This window comes from Cheilinus undulatus, linkage group 7 (assembly GCF_018320785.1).
Source record: "Cheilinus undulatus linkage group 7, ASM1832078v1, whole genome shotgun sequence".
In the NCBI taxonomy this organism is placed as follows: Eukaryota; Metazoa; Chordata; class Actinopteri; order Labriformes; family Labridae; genus Cheilinus; species Cheilinus undulatus.
In genome coordinates, this window is record NC_054871.1 from 30,648,302 (window position 1) to 30,666,546 (window position 18,245).

The 18,245-nt window shown below is 38.8% G+C and overlaps 2 pseudogenes; both read right to left on the reverse strand.

Moving 5' to 3' along the window:
- Positions 1–210: 210 nt before the first annotated feature.
- LOC121512020 lies at positions 211–3,627 on the reverse strand (annotated as a pseudogene).
- Positions 3,628–4,263: 636 nt separating this feature from the next.
- LOC121512247 lies at positions 4,264–17,282 on the reverse strand (annotated as a pseudogene).
- Between the last annotated feature and the right edge of the window lie 963 nt (positions 17,283–18,245).

An 18,245-nucleotide genomic window follows, 5' to 3' on the forward strand; every position in this document is an offset into this window, starting at 1 on the left:
CAGAGAGAGAGCAAGGTGTAAAAACGCACAGCTGCATCAGGTAAAAGTAAGTGACACATGCACAAAGAGCATACCTGCGCACCATGATGCTTTGTGCCAGGTATATGATAGGGCTCAAAAGACAGGACTCGTGGTATTTTTAAGTTTAACTCATTGTGTGGACCATTTAAGTGATATAGTCAGGTGAAACTTGTTTGCCCTGATCTTTTCTTAACGTGGGACTGCACAGATTTCATATGGCTTTGGTGCCAGAGTAATGCCAAATTGGTAGTCCAAATCTGGCTTCACTCCAGCAGGCATGGAGAAGGTGAAGTGCTGCAGGAAGGAGGTGAAGAAGAGAAAAAGCTCCATCCTTGCCAGGTTCTCACCGAGACATATCCGTTTCCCTGAAACAAGAAGACAACAAGCCAATAGTATGAGAAATCGTAGTGTGCTGGGGCAAACCCAGGCTCCTGTATTAACAGTGAGAGATACAAATAAAACAGGGGACTGTGTGGGTCTTCACCTGCAGAGAAAGGCATGAAAGCAGCTGGCTTAACAAACTTGCCCTCCTTGTTCAGAAAGTGTCCTGGGTTGAAGGTGTAGGGCGTCTCCCACTCTTTCTTGTCGTATAGCACAGAGGTCAAATTTGGAAAGATCATAACACCCTGTGGATTGAAATAATATAATATATACTTGTTGCTGGAAGAAAGGAATGCCCACAGCATCCAACAAATTTCAGAACTTTTACAGATGTTTCATGGAGACAGAAACATGTTTTTCAGCTCTCATGCAGCTGGCTTCCTTGCTGTCTGCAGCTTACTCTGACTCTGCTTGACAAAAGTAAACACTTCAACTTGAAACAGTGTAAGCTCGCTATCTACTGGATTGAAAGGTAATAGCATCTAATTTGTATTAATCACCAAGTATTTTACTAATCAACAAAATCTGTTCATAATATAATATAATATAATATAATCAGTGGAATGAAATGCATCTTGGATAACTGACCTTTGGGATAGTGTATCCTCCCAGCTGGACATCTTTATTGGTCATACGAGGCAAATTGAGAGGAACTATGTTGCCAATCCTCTGGACCTCATGGAGGACAGCATCAGTATAGGGCAGGTTGACACGATCTTCCAGTGACGGGGGTCTGGACTGACCAATCATTCTGTCTATCTCAGCCTGGACCTTTGCTGTGAGGGAGGAAAACGTAGAAAAAGTGAAAAAGTCATTCTTCAGCAGCCTAAAAAGATAAAGAAAGAGATGTTTTTATGCAAAATGTAGCACTACTATGTTAGTTTTTCAATAGATTTTATGCTTTGTGAGTTGAAAATTTAATGAGAACAAAATTATTTTTTCAATCATTGTTCTCACAGTTGGCCATAAATGCTGGCTACTGTGATAACAGTTAGTCAGATTGTGATGATTTACCCTTTGTCTGTGCTCTATGGATTAGATGATATATTTGACTCATTTGGCATGTGCAAAGGAAATGCAGTCCTTTTGTGGATATGGCCAAAAATCTTTTAATTGTTGCAAGAAATTGCATGATGTGCTGGCATTCATTGTAGAATGAATACAATTAATATCATTTTGTGTGATTTTGTTTGTCAGCTGTTGTCAGATTAGTGAGTGAGAACTGTCCTGGTGAAAACTCTTACCCTGGATCTCAGGGTACTTTGCCATGTAGAGGAGAGCCCAGCGGAGGGTGGTGGATGTGGTCTCTGAACCAGCCACAAACAGGTCCATGACACACATTACCAGGGTCTCCTCATCAAAAGTGCTGTCAGACTGCCCCTTAGTCTGGAAAGATATAAATATGTATCTGTTACAAACATGATACTTAAGCACACATGTCAGGGCAGCTGTATTTATGAACTGTGTCTAAGACTTCATGCTCCTAAAATGTTTGACATGATTTGCTATATTTGTTTCTTTGATTTATCTTTTTTGCATTGGTGAAACAGATTAAAGTTATACCAACATGTCCCCGAAAAAGAGAGGTATGGCCTTTACTAGGTAATAATTAGCCTTTTTTTCCTAAACAGAACCATGTCAACAATTGAAAGCCTTTAAGTCAGTCACCATCTCTATCTCATTCAGGTAGCAGTCGATGTAGTCTCTTGGGTCAGATGGGTCCCAGTTTTGTTTGTGCTGCTTGAGCTCTTCTCTTACGAAATCCTTTACATATTTCCACACTTGGAAGACTGTCTGATGTGGACCTGGTAAACGCCTCATCAGCCGGGGGAAAGAGTCATAAAACTGCAGAGTAGAGCAGATTGAGATGCCAGCAGAAGATGGAGAAATTATGGGACAAATGACCTTACTTTTTCTTCAGAGACTTGTTACCTGTGCCCAAATGGAGGCTTCCAACTGGAGTGCTGTCTCAAACCAGCCAATCAGATTCCTGAATTTTTCATCCGAGTACTCAAAGCGATGTCCAAAAACCAGAGAGCAGATGATGTTGGAGATAGCATTGCCAATGAGGACTCGTGGATTGAAGGGCTTACCTCAAATTTAAACAGAGAGTAGATGTAAACCTTTGATTTATGGCTGTCTCTCTTTATTTATGTGATAATGCACACAGAGTATTTACCTTCATACAGCTGAAATTCTTGTGAGCAATGTGTGAATTCATCCAGAATGACGGGTTCAAGTGACCTCTTGCCAAATCCAAAATTTCTGAGGGTTGAAAGTGCAAAGCGCCTCTGCTGCCTCCACAAGTGCCCATTAGTGAACACTGCAATACATTTGTAAACCCAAAATACAAAAATGCTTTTCAGATCAACCTGTCGATTCATGACACAGGAGCTAAAGTAGGCTGAGCAAAATTAACCCATTAAAGCTGGAAAACACAAATTATAGCTAGAAAATTCTAATTTTTTGGAACTGAAATGTTTATTTCACTTTCTACTGAAATCCAAAAAATCTAAATTTAAATAGAATTTAACTTATTTTTTGTAGCTAATTTGATACATTAGGTGTTTTGGTAACTGATACTCCACTTGAGGGCATTTTTATCATTTTTCAGATTGCATTTTAGTAATTTATCATCATATTGATTAGATAGAGGTATCATAAAAGTATGTATCAAATATGATACAACAAGCTTTAAGGGGTTAAATTTAGAAATCTTTTTCACAGCTGTGTGTTTAGGTGTGCTATATCCTCTCACCTAGTCCTTGGCTTATGTCCAGAGGCATGGGAAGGGGTGGGCGGTCAGTAAAACTATCTCCCTGGTTTACCAGAGCTTCTTTTACAACATCAAACCCATTTAGAACCACAACCCATTCCATGGCAATACGCAGACTGTACACATCACCATATTTCTCCGCTAACTGCGAGTGAATTCAAGGAAGAAGTAAGAACACCACTTAATATAACAGATAACATGTGTTGTATAAATTGATCATTTCTGATTGTACCTCTACTAATCTACCTGTGTCATGCTTTCATGCATCCGGTTTTGGTCCACAGAGAACATGTTGCCCACAATAGGCAGAGCCAGAGGTCCTGGAGGGTAGCTGGCTGATCGGAGGTTCTTAAAAAATCTGCAGTGATGAGAAAAACCACCATGAAGAGCAGAAGACTTTTTATGTCCCACTCCGTGAAGGATCCAATGACAGAGAATATTGGTTCCATTTTTCAAACAAGGTCTCAGTTCAGTCGTAATACAGCCTGTGCTTTTATTTGCTTGCATTTAGTTGCCTGGAGTCACCTCTCTCTCTCTTTCTCTCATCCAGTAAAAACTTGTCATTGATTGTCGGCCATAAACCTAAACATCTACCATTGGACTCTTACTTCTGCGATTGTGGATAAGTAATATTACACAGTTAACCAATAATTAACATTAATGTGATAAAACAATCTATCAATCCACCCATTGTCTATAATGCCTAAAGTAGACTTTTATTTGATGTCAGACCACCAGGAACTCTGATTTAAAGTGCCTTTTACCTTAATGTCTGTTGTTAATAGTTTACTACCACTGATAAATCATTACCTTCTGACCAGCATTATTGTTTGTTGTGGTAGTATAAAGGACTTCCTCTTTGCAAATCTTCTGTATACTTTTACTTTTATGAGTAGTTTTTAAAATCAGTAGTTGCACTTTGACTTAACTGTATATTGGGGTAAGCATTACTACATTACATTTTAAAAGCATCAGTCACTGATGGATGACAGTCAGTAGAGCATAGTGATTTAAAAAAAAAAAAAAAACGATTCCACTTTACATCCAGAAACAGCTGTTGCATTTACTTTATTATAAAGGCGTGTCTTTGATTAAACGATCCTGTAGGATATCCATATTCTCTTGTTATTGTAACACATTAAGGAGAACTCTTGTTTTACTGAACAACCCTCTTAGGTACCAAAAGGAGCAACATAGTATTCAGTACTTTGATTACACTAGTCTCGTACTCTTTCCATCCCCAGCAAATACTTTTTTTATTGCATGGTTGTGACACGACAAAGTTCTGATCATTATGTCATACCATTCCTTCCATCTTAAATAAACTCAGGATGTTACCAAGTTGCACCTTTTTCCTGAAGTCTGTTAACCCTGCAAAGCACATAGATTTGCCAGACTCCATGTGCACATCCATCTTGAAAAGCTCCAGTCTACAATGTTTAAATTCAATTACATTTTGTTGAGATAAAACATAGTTTTTATTCTTTCACTATTTTTTGTTAACCCCTGAGCTTTTCTAACGTGGAGTTGCACAGATTTCATATGGCTGTGGTGCCAGAGTAATGCCAAATTGGTAGTCCAAATTTGGCTTCACTCCAGCAGGCATGGAGAAGGTGAAGTGCTGCAGGAAGGAGGTGAAGAAGAGAAAAAGCTCCATCCTTGCCAGGCTCTCACCGAGACATATCCGTTTCCCTGAAACAAGAGCACAACAAACACGCAAATAGTATTTGAGACTGTAGTATGCTGAGGCAGGTCTGGGCTTCTTTAATAACAATGAGAGATGTAAATCAAAGAGGGGACTGTGGGTCTTCACCTGCAGAGAAAGGCATGAAAGCAGCCTTCTTCACAAACTTGCCCTCCTTGTTCAGAAAGTGTCTTGGGTTGAAGGTGTAGGGTGTCTCCCACTCTTTCTTGTCAAATAGCACGGAGGTCAAATTTGGAATGATTGTAGCTCCCTGTTGATTGACATAACATAACATAACATAACATAACATAACATAACATAAAATAACATGACATAACATAACATAACGTAACATAAAATAACATAACATAACATGCAGAATGAAATGCACAATGATCCCACATGGTTGTATTTTTTGCCACATCCAAACTGCATTAAGAATAACTGACCTTTGGGATAGTGTATCCTCCCAGCTGGACATCTTTATTGGTCATATGAGGCAAACTGAGAGGAACTATGTTGCCCACCCTCTGGACCTCATGAATGACTGCGTCAGTATAGGGCAGGTTAATACGATCTTCCATCGATGGTGATCTGGACTGTCCAATCACTCCGTCTATCTCAGCCTGGACCTTTGCTGTGAGGGAGGAAAACACAGGAATTGAAAAGCATTTCTTCATCAGGCTACAAAAGGAGGGCTTAAAAAGAGATAATGCAATATGTGACACAGCCACCTTAACGAATAGAAAGACTCAGGCTAATCTTGATTTGAAACTTTTATGAGATTGCAACTAATTTTGACTTATTGTTATTACAGTTATTCTTTAATTTTGAGGAAAAGAAAGTAAGTCTTTCACCAGATCCACAAACAAGTACTTGTGAGAACTAGTATGTGCTTTTAGCCCTTTTTTGCATCATATCCACACAGAATTTGCTCATATCATATGCTGGAGCTTAAAACCTTAGAATTTTGTCAACTGAGTGCACTTGAATAGATGATAAATATACGAAAAATAAACAGCCACCACAAGTTAAACACAGTGACCATTCACTGGTGCCACTACTGTCATATTATTAAAGAAAACACATTGTTATGTTAAGTTTTTTTTATGTCCCCTAGTTAACACGAATGCAAATGGGACAGGTGGGCCCACCATATTGTCTGCTTTACAGAGCAGTATGTGATGATTCACCCTTTGCATTTGATCTGTGGGCTGGTTGACAACTTCTTCTCTTATTTGCAGTGGTTTGGCACGTGCAAAAGATATGCAAGTCTTCATTGAATCTGGCAAAAACTCTTCTAATAATTGTAAGAAATTGCATAATGTGCTGGCATTCATTGTAGAATTAATACAATTAATATCATTTTGTGTGATTTTGCTCATCAGCTGTTGTCAAATTAGTGAGTAAGAACTTGATTGATCAGAGCTCTTACCCTGGATCTCAGGGTACTTTGCCATGTAGAGGAAAGCCCAGCGGAGGGTGGTGGATGTGGTCTCTGAACCAGCCACAAACAGGTCCATGACACACATTACCAGGTTTTGCTCATCAAAAGTGCTGTCAGACTGCCCCTTAGTCTGGCAAGATATACAAATGTAATTGTTACAAACATGATACAGATTTATGCAGAAAAGCTGCAGGTCAGTATTTCTTTATTTTTGAACTGTGTATAAAATAATACTCTGAAAATGATTCTGTATTATTTTTCTTTGAATAAACTGAGTGTAGCGATGCATCAGATTATAGTTCCAAGTCAAGTTAAATGGGAAATTACTTCTGTGCTTTAAGCATCTTCTTAAACAGAACCATGTAAACAATTGAAAGCCTTTAAGTCAGTCACCATCTGTATCTCTTTCAGGTAGCAGTCAATGTAGTCTCTTGGGTCAGCTGGGTCCCAGTTTTGTTTGTGCTCCTTCAGCTCTTCTCTTATGAAGTCCTTTACACCTTTCCACACCTTCAGGACTGTCTGATGTGGACCTGGCAAACATCTCATCAGGCGAGGGAATGAGTTATATAACTGCAGAGCAGAGCAGATTGAGATGCCAGCAAAAGTTGGAGAAATTGCGTGACAGTTTTTTGTTTTGGTAACATTTATTTATCAATATTGAAAATCCATCTGAGAAATGATCTTTAGTGAATTGTTACCTGTGCTGAAACTGAGGCCTCAAGCTGGAGTGCTGTCTCAAACCAGCCAATCAGCCTCCTGAATTTTTCATCCGAGTACTCAAAGCGATGCCCGAAAACCAGAGAGCAGATGATATTTGAGATAGCATTGCCAATGAGGACTCGTGGATTAAAGGGCTTACCTCAAATTTAAATGGAAAGTAAATGCAAACCTTTTATTTATGGCTGTCTCTCATTATAAAAGTGATCATGAACACAGAGTATTTACCTTTATAGTCTTGAATTTCCTTTGCACAACATTTAAATTCATCCAGAATGACGGGTTCAAGTGACCTCTTGCCAAATCCAAAGTATCTGAGGGTTGAAAGTGCAAAACGCCTCTGCTGCCTCCACAGATGCCCACTGGTAATAATCGTACCTGTTGGGAAAAACATCCAAAGATATCTGCATTTTTTAAATAAGCTTGTTCAGAGTAGTAGTGATGGGAAACACATTTGTATATCCAAAATACATGCATATTGTAGATCAGCTTGTTACCACTCATTGCACAAGAGCTAAAATGAAATGAGGTTGAATTTTGCATAATGGTTTTTTGCAGCTGTGTGATTATGTGTGGGTTATATCCTCTCACCTAGTCTTTCAGATATGTCTTGAGCCAAAGGGAGATCTGGGCGGTCAACAAAACTTTCTCCCTGGTTTACCAGAGCTTCTTTTACAACATCAAACCCATTTAGAACCACAACCCACTCCATGGCAATACGCAGGCTGTACACATCACCGTATTTCTCTGCTAACTGTGAGTGAATGAGAGAAAGAACACCAATTAACATAACAGATAGAATAGGTTGTATAAATTGATTGTTTTATAATTGTACTTTTGTTGAATCTACCTGTGTCATGCTCTCATGCATCCGGTGTTGGTCCATAGAGAACATGTTGCCCACAATAGGCAGAGCCAGAGGTCCTGGAGGGTAGCTGGTTGACCGGAGGTTCTTAAAAAAATCTGCAGTGATGAGAAATACCACCATGAAGAGCAGAAGACTTTTTATGTCCCACTCCATGAAGAATCCAGATGCAGAAAATATTGAATCCATTTTTTCAAACAAGCAAGCTCAGTCAGCTCAGTCGTAATACAGCCTGTGCTTTTATTTGCTTGCATTTAGTTGCCTGATGTTATCTCTATTTCTTCCTCCTGTCATGTAGAATCTTTGCTATGACCGGATATTGTTGTAGTAGCAGACTCTGACCCCTGTGATCGTGGATCAGTGATATAACACAGTTTATCAGTGATCATAAAACATCCAGCCATGGGAATCCACATGGCTGATTCCAATCTGTTGGAAATCAAGCCTGTGGAAACAAATACTCAGGCCTAGCAAGCTTTGCAAAAGCTGCCTTCGACTGTGTTGCTTTGTTTTCCCAGCTTCAGCTTAAGTTTAAGGCCAGTTAGCAACTGCCTGGATGAGCATCAAGTTTTCTTTCCTCATTCTTTTCTTCGATGTCAAGGAGCATATTCAGAGAGGAAAGATACAGCCCCCGCAATCTGAAGAAGGACACTGAAAGAACTCAACTGCTGCCTCCAGAAAGACGAGAGCCTTGCTCTGGTCAGAAAGTTGATCCATAATACCAAAGACTTTCCACTTGCTGGAGGAAACCATGGAAGAAACACTGATGGACTGACCTCCGCTCCCTCCTGGATCTAGTTGGACATCAGACTCTAATCATACACAGTAAGAGGCTTTGTTTGGGCAAAACTAGCTGAAGAAAGTGATTTGTCTTTTTCTCCTTATGTGTTGCTGTTTTACTTTGCTGTGTCCATTTATGCCCAGTAGAGTGACTTTACTTACACTAGTGTTTTTGTTGTTGAGTGAAGTCTGGCCACTGGGTTTCTGTATGGTAAAGTTACCATACTGAGTTTTTACTCCTTAGCCACACCAGGGATTTCTCTTTGTTCTGCCATCTTTAAAGTCATATGTAAAGCCATTTGGAATCCATATCTTTATACAGTCATGGACAAAAGTGTTGGCACCCCAGGAATTTTTTCAGAAAATACACAATTTCTCCCAGAAATTGTTGGAGTTACAAACGTTTTTGGTATACACATGTTTATTTCCTTTATGTGCATATGAACAACAGACACACACACACACACACACACACACAAAAAAAAAAAAAAGAAGAAGAAGAAGAAGAAGAAAGCCAAATTCACATGATTTTACACAAAACTCAAAAAATGGGCCGGACAAAATTGTTGGCACCTTCAACTTAATATTTCTGTTTCTGTTTTCTGTAAACAGTAGAATGACGTGCTTTTCCAAAAAGCTCTACCTTAGTCCCATCTGTCCACAAAATGTTCTCCCAGAAGGATTGAGGCTTACTCAAGTACATTTTTGCAAACTCCAGTCTGGCTTTTTTATGTCTCTTTGTCAGCAGTGGGGTTTTCCCCGGTGTCCTGCCATAGAGTTTCATCTCATTCAGATTTTGACGTATGGTCCAAGCTGACACTTTTGCACCCTGAGTCTGCAGGAGAGCCTGAATTTGTGTGGAAGTTGACTGAGGATGTTTATCCACCATTCCAACTATCCTTTATTCTTATTCTTTTGTCAATTTTTCTCTTCCGTCCACGTCCAGGGTGATTAGCCACAGTTCCATGGGTTATAAACTTCTTGATTATATCACGCACAGTGGACAAAGGAATTTCAGGATCTCTGGAGATGGTCTTGAAACCTTAAGATTGTTCAAATTTTTCCAAAGTTTTGCTTCTTAAGTCCTCAGACAATTCCCGGCTCTTCTTTCTCTTCTCCATGCTTGGTGTGACACACACAGGCACACAACACAAAGGTTGGGTCAACTTTTATACATTCTGACTGGCTTCAGGTGTGATTTCTAGATTGCCAGCACTGCCAGCACCCATTTTTTGAGTTTTCTGAGAGAACTGGTGTATTTTCTGGAAAAATTCCAGGGGTGCCAATACTTTAGTCCATGACTATAAGACCATCAACTATTTCTTCTGTCTCTTCTTTCCCAAACTCTCTCATACATGTCCACCATGCTTTGCTTTATAAATAGTTTATTGTAGTTTAGTTATAAGAGTTATTTTTGATGAAGTGCCTTTGATTCTGATTCCTGCTTCTTTGTTGAATAGATTCTATTAAAGATTTAAAGAGAAGTTGTCTGTGATTATTGTAAATACACACTGTAATAATTTGTTGGTTGAGAAGGTCAGTTACAATTTCACACCTTCTGTTTATTTAAATATCAATATTTATGGAATGATACAATTATTCTATATAGTAAAGCTCAATTCTGAGACAAATTTTTGCTCCTTTTGGTTGCTGCTCTCTGATTTCAGGGTGGTGCCCTGTTATTTACTAATATTGATTAATAATTGTAATTATTTATATTTATTATAGTATTAATCATTGATATTTTAATAATAACCAAAAACTAGAATAACAAATCCCAACACATCATTCCCAGCATTTTCTATACTTCCTTCTATACTGCCAAGAGAATGTGGGAAAACAAGATCTTTTATAACTATAGGTGATTAATAAAACATGTAGCACCAAAACTATTAGTATTGTGATGAAAATTGATTTTCATTGCACAAGCATAGTTAGGAATAATCAGGGCTGTTTATGGACATCAACTGAAGCTGAAAAGAACCTTAAAAGTGCTGCAATAAGATAGAGGCAGATCCATTTCCCTTAGAGTAATATTACAAGGTTAAAGAATGAAAACAAAACCTTTCTTTCTTTCTTGGAGTTTTCCAACTCAGTGATTTATTCCACCTGCTGTAGAACCAACTTTCCCTTGGAGTAGTAAACAGTTTTTTATTGTTTGCATGGAGTAAAATTGCAGTGTCCAGATGTGCAAACCTGACTGAGACACACCGTGCTACGACTGGAGCCAAAGGCGCATCTGCTAAATACTGGCTCGAAGGGGGTGAAGATTTATGCAGGCACGTACTTAACATTACATAACTTTATTCAGTCCACATAGAAATCTGTTTTCACTTTGACATTATGGAGGGTTTTTGTAATTTTCTTGTCAAAAAAGCCAAATATATGGAACATGATTGATCTATAAAATCAATAAAAGGGTAGAACAGGTTTTTTTTTAGGCAGTCTAAACTGACCCAGCTTGAATGCAAGGTTACATCAAGCTTGTCACTAACCACTATTTGTCACTGAGTTTGTTTATGTTGCTATATCTAACTCTGCCAGCATCACAACAAAGCATATAAGTAAGTGATGTTAACAGTAATAGGTTAAGACTGGAAATAAATTTTGCGTGTTTAGGTTTGTGAATGGACAAAGGCAAGGAATTCAACTCCAAAAGATGATTGATAAGAGTCAAAAGACATGATCTTCACGATGAATTGTGAGTCAAGTTGGTAAGAAAACGTAAAAAAAAACTGCAAAGACACAGACATTATCAGATTATTATAACCTAAAAAAGGTAATAATGAACTTCATGAAAAGTAACCACTGATTAAATCAAAATCTTAATATATTTTTGAACAATTTTTGTCAGCCTAAGCTTAACGTGGAGTTGCACAGATTTCATATGGCTTTGGCGACAGAGTAATGCCAAATTGGTAGTCCAAATTTGGCTTCACTCCAGCAGGCATGGAGAAGGTGAAGTGCTGCAGGAAGGAGGTGAAGAAGAGAAAAAGCTCCATCCTTGCCAGGTTCTCACCGAGACATATCCGTTTCCCTGAAACAAGAGCACAACAAACACGCAAATAGCATGTGAGACCATAGTGTGCTGAGGCAGGTCTGGGCTTCTTTAATAACATTGAGAGATGCAAATCAAACAGGGGACTGTGTGGGTTTTCACCTGCAGAGAAAGGTATGAAAGCAGCTGGCTTAACAAACTTGCCCTCCTTGTTCAGAAAGTGTCCTGGGTTGAAGGTGTGGGGCGTCTCCCACTCTTTCTTGCCAAATAGCACAGAGGTCAGATTTGGAATGATTGTAGCTCCCTGTTGGTGGAAAATATAATATGATAGGATAGAATATATACAGTATGTTGCTTGTCACATTCAGAGAGGCCTTGCATAACTGACCTTTGGGATAGTGTATCCTCCCAGCTGGACTTCTTTGTTGCTCATATGATGAACACTGAGGGGAACTATGTTGCTCATTCTCTGCACCTCATGGAAGACGGCATCAGTGTAGGGCAGGTTAACACGGTCTTCCAATACTGGCGGTCTGGACTGTCCAATCACTGTCTATCTCAGCCTGGGCCTTCGCTGTAAGGAAGGGAAGCACACAGGAATTGAAAAATAGCTGACTAATGATAAAGCAAATACGTATGCCAAATTGAACGTTGTCACACTAGTGGATAATATATCAATTTGTTTTAACTTTTACATGAAACTCACTCAGTCATGCAGCTACATTCAAACATCCATACTTGTTGCAAAGTCAGTGTCAGTTTTTTATGAGTTAAAAGAAATAACCTGATGTGTGGGTTGTGACCTTTTCACCTGCAACATTACCATCAATAACCGTCTGTCACCTTTTTGAAGTAGGGGCTATCCTGGTCGGAACTCTTACCCTGGATCTCGGGGTACTTTGCCATGAAGAGGAGACCCCAGCGTAGGGTAGTGGATGTGGTCTCTGAACCAGCAACAAACAGCTCAAAGACACAAACAACAAGGTTTTCCTCATCAAACGTGCTGTCAGGCTGGCCCTTAGTCTGAAATGTGTTCAAACACACGTTACTTACATTCAACCAAGAAAATCCACAACAATTACATCTTTCTTAGAGATTTGAAAGGCTATGCTGTATTTTTAATTTTATTATTTAATTATGCTGTGTTGTATGGAGAAAATACCTTAGAAATAGCACTCTGAGGCAACACAATAAAAAAAAACTTGAAGACTGTACATCTCTACCAACCTTTCTCACAGATCGTTCATGTGAGATGCCGTTTTTGTGCTGAAATTTGCCAGTACAACGTATTTCCAGTTTTAGATTTTGTTTTTATTTAACTTGATTCATAAATAAAGTCTGGCAGCTACACTCAGGAAAAAAAGCACATTGCAAACATTGCAGACTAAGCAACATTTCATAAATAAAAAGGAGAAAAAGGTCAGAGGTCAAATCCAGGATTAAATTATGTGTCAACCCATTTTAGAAGTGGTAGTTAGATGAATGGTGACTCGCTTCTGCTTTGTTAGCTAACATAGCTATGCTAGGTATATAATTAACATTACTACATAAGGCAATACAGCTAAATTAGTTTTCGCAACATGAGTTTTAGCAAGCATAGCTAAAGCTAACGTAGCTACATAGATAACAAAGCTTATGTAGCTGCTAGGTGAGCTTAGCTCTAGGTACGTTAGCTAAGTAGCAACATTGTCTATGTAGCTTTTGCAGCTAAAAGAGGTATGTAGGCTCCATTTATTACAATGTTTACATGGAGGATGCGCTTGTGTCCAGTAAGCAGCCTGTTTACTCGGCTTCATTAAACATTTTGAAATCCGGTTTTGCAGGTCTGGCTTTTAGTTTTTAACCTTTGGTATCCTAACCCTTATCTTAACCCGTACCTTAACCCTAAACAAAATTTTAATCCAATTTTATTTTGAAAGTTTGATGGGGTATTTCCGTTCTGACAGAGACGGCCTCTTACATGAATGTGGCTGTCAGACCCCTCTCAAAATCTTGGTTTAAGGCAAAAAAAAAGGTGTTTGCACATGCACAAAATCTGGGAAGGGATTCAATAAGAAAATGTCATGTATCTCCAGCAAAAACAAATATAGAGCTGAGACTTAAAGTCAGTGTTTTTTTTCTCTAAACAATACAAAGCATATCTAGTGCTAATCACCGTCTGTATCTCTCTCAAGTAGCAGTCAATGTAGTCTCTTGGGTCGGAGGGGTCCCAGTATTTTTTGTGCTCCTTGAGCTCTTCTCTTATGAAGTCCTTTACTTTTTTCCACACCCGCGGGATTGTCTGATGCTCCCCTGGCAAATAATCCATCAGCCGAGGGAATGAGTTATAAAACTGCAGAACAGAGCAGTTTAAAATGACAGCAAAACATGATTTCTTTTTGTGACATTCATTTCTTAAAAGTGAAAATCCTTTTAAGACATGACTTTAAGAATTGATACCTGTGCTGCAAGTGATCCTTCAGCCTTGAATGCCACGTCAAACCAGTTTATCAGCTCCCTGAATTTGTCATCAGTGTACTCAAAGCGATGCCCAAAAACCAGTTGGCAAATGATGTTGGCAATAGCGTTGCCGATGATGAGTTTTGGATTGAAGGGCTTACCTCCACATTGAAACAGAAAAATCAAGTATCAAGTTCTGATTTGCTAAAGTCAGAGGCCTCTATCTGCTTTGATCTTTTAGCAATGTTTTAATGACCATACATTTTTATCTCTCATTTTCACATCTCTTTATTATAATACCAAAAACACACATGTATGCAGTAGTGGTCAGTATTTAGTGTGCACTCTTTTTCGCTAGGCATGTTTTAACTCTCCATATGGAAGAAGAATAAGAGAATAGATCTCCAACAAGATTGTTCAGGTTAAGTCACACCTGTGTAATTATATTGGTCCACCCTACTTATAGTTAAACTGCACTGTTGAAGGTGTTAAATATTTTTCCATATGACAGAGCTGCAGTAACTCCTGAAAATCTGTGGCAAGGTGCGTCTACCCTTGCAAGAAAAAAAGCAAAGCCAATCTCATTGCAAGACAGTGCATACTAATGAAGAATATTACGCTTTTTTGGGAAAGCCTAAAGTCAAACCCCAACACAGTTGATAACTTCACTCATGGTGCAAATGTGTCTCACGTCAAAAACAACCAACCAGCAAAACAACTAAAAGAACCCTAGCAGGGATTACAAAACAGGCAACATCTAAACACATCTTAACACTCAAGAGCATGACTTGGTGGGGGGTCCCCATCATGTCCTTGGGTTTAGATCAATTGACTCTTTACTGAGTTGAATTAACACTTGTGGATCAATACTGTTAAATAACTCCAAACCTGAAGACCATTTCCCTCAGAATGAAGTGAAGATTACATATTAAAGCCAACTCTGAAATTTTTAACCCTGAGATATCAACACTCCAGTTTTTGCTGGTTACAACAGCTGTTTTATGATGTCACATGGAATCATCATCTAAAAAAAGTACATATACCCTTAAAAATCACTCAACTGCAGTAGTTTGTGTAAATGTAATTAGTTACTCTTCACCCATAGGAACAAGTGCATCAGCTTTGCAAGATAAATCCCCCCTGATGACAGGCATGATATCTGGCCAATCCATATACTTTCCAAGGTTGATATACCGCAGCAAGACAGGCATGAAAAGCAGAGTTGAAATGAAACACAGAGTTGTTGTTTCAGAAATAGTTCATCGTCTCTCATAGTTGCAGGTGAGGTAACTGACAGACTTTCAAGATTAATCATGAGCAGACAAAAAACTTGAAATTGTAGGATTGAAGGAAGTTGTGGCCAAACCTAATCATATCATTAAAATGCATTATCATTTTTTCGTAACGTATTAAGATTTCAAGATTAATCAAGAGCGTTAACACATTTACATTAACAGCCCTAATAAAAATATTGCTCATAAACTATTGTTCAAACATACATTAAAATGCAAAGATTTCTGCAATAATTATGCAACATTTGTTGCTTGCCTAGCCGGTTAAGGGGGGCTCTGTGTAATGTTCTGTCTAGGGGACAGAAATCCCTAGCCATGCCCCTGGGAGTGACTACAAGCACAAATGAAAAAGAGTATTATGGAGTGACAGAGTCAAACTTGAAATTTTAGCATTGAAGTTTTTACAACTTTGGAGCAGATAAAAGCATGAGTGTTTGTACTGTTACACTGTGGAGGGTCTGTAAAGGTTTGAGGCCGCACTTCTGCCAGTGATGCTATTTTGTCTGAATATTATGGGATCATGGCTGTTGATCCCATTTCCCTGCCTGCCTCCCGAAGGTGTGTGAGAGGGATGGGTTTTGTTCCTCAGCCAAAAACAAAATCAAGTACACTTCAAATGCAGTGAGTTCACACAAAGTCACCAGCTGTCCCCCATACAGTTATATTGTAGGGGCAGTTAGGGATCACTTGGACAGAAGGAAAAATTAAGACATGCAAACTCTAAGGTACTGAAAGCACCAAAGAAGCCTGGTATCACAAATCAGAAGAAAACCAAAGAAAACTTCAGGGTAGTTACTCTAAAATTGTAAGTGTAATGGGAGACCACACTGATTTTTGACATTTACCTGAAGGACTCATTTTTTTCAAGAAAGTGTGCTTTTTATCAAGTCATGTATACATATTTCTTGTACATTTCAGTTGTATGAAGACACTGAGCAACAATTATGAATGGTCATTTAAGTTCTGCAAAAACAAAAAAGCTGAGTTGACTAATTCATAGTGCTGTTTTGTATTTGTGATTGTAGATTATTGCAACAATCAAATGTGCTAATGCACATTGAGCATTTACCTTTGAAGCTTTGAAATTCTTTTGAGCAGTGTGCAACTTCATCCAAGATGATGGGTTCAAGTGACTTCTTTCCAAATCCAAAATATTTGAGGGTTGAGAGGGCAAAACGCCTCTGCTGCCTCCACATGTGCCCACTAGTGAACACCGTACCTGATGGGGAAGGCATCCAAAATACAAACAATTACATTTTTAGATTAGCTTGTTCAGAGTAGAAGTGATTTTAGTAAGAGTGTGTGGGTGCATGTGTGCACCCTCTCACCTATTCCATCGCTTATGAGCTCAAACAAAGGGAGGGGTGGCCGGTCAGCAAAACTGTCCCCCTGGTTTACCAGTGCTTCTTTAACAACCTCAAAACCATTTAAGACCACAATCCACTCTGTTCCCAGTCGCAGGCTGTACACATCCCCGTACTTCTCTGCTAACTTAAGAGAGGATGAAGAACAAATCATTCAGTTAAACATAACAGAAAATGATCCCTTTGTTGATATTTTTGTTATTTTGTGAATCTACCTGTGTCATGCTCTCATGACTCCTGCTGTGGTCCACAGAGAACATGTTGCCCACAATAGGCAGAGCCAGAGGTCCTGGAGGGTAGCTGGCTGGCCGTAGGTTCCTAAAAAAATCTGCAGTGATGAGAAAAACCACGATGAAGAGCAGAAGACTTTTTATGTCCCACTCCATGAAGGATCCGATGACAGAGAATATTGATTCCATTTTGTGACAAGGGCTCAGCTGAGTCTGAACACAGCCTGTGACTATCCCTGCTTCCTCTGTGGGAATAAAAGCCTGTGTTGGGTTGCCTTGGGTCACCCCTTTTTCTTTCCTTTGTGTGAGAGAAGCAATTATATATCAACTCTCTGCTACACTGGCACCATGGGACTCTGACCTCTTCATTCATTGATGAATGATGTAACACAGTTAATCAGTGACCATTAAATATTGATTTAGTGAATTTAGTGGAAAGGTTTATTACTTAATGTATAGTGAAGAGAAGGTGAAGTATACTTTTACCTTATGCAAGACCGATAGACGGTAGATTGGAATTACCTTTTACCTATACACTAAACTTATTTACCAGATAGCAGCTACGGTGACCTTAGTTAAACATCACACTTGGCATTGGCCCTTGTAGTCTTTTGTGATGAGATGGGGGTTCTGCTTTGCAAATATTCCCTCCTTTGGAATCACCTCCTTTAATCTGGACTATTTAAATGTTCTTCCAACCATTAGTTCCAGAGAAAATGTCAAAATTCTGACTTTTCACAAGAATTTTGAGATCATGGGAGAAGTTTTTTTATTGAGTTGAACAAATGAGATTTCTTGTTTTTTGAAAGAGCTTTACTTGTCAAAGTTCAGATTTTTCCCTTTAATATAATTCAGAATTCTGACTTTTGGAGTGCAGAGTCCGCATTAAAGTACTTCATAATGCTGTATGGTCTTTGAGACAAATATGACAGGTGGTCTAATAAATTTGTTAAGCACTGTATATGTCTTCTTTTTTTTTTCAAATGAGACTTTCCCCCAAGGTTCCATTAAAAAAGTCAAAGTCAAGTTGGAATTCTTCATTCAAGCTCTGAATTGTATCAGAAAAGTCAGGATAAAGATAATTCAGCTTTTTTTTTCATCAGAATTCTGGGTAACAAGTCCAAACACTAAGATCACGATTGAAACGGTTTATTGTAAGCTCTCATCATTCTTGCATGCAACCCCTGAAAATTTGCAGGATTTACCTGTGTGACTGCAAACAGCTGAATTTTTCTCCCTGACTTTACCGCT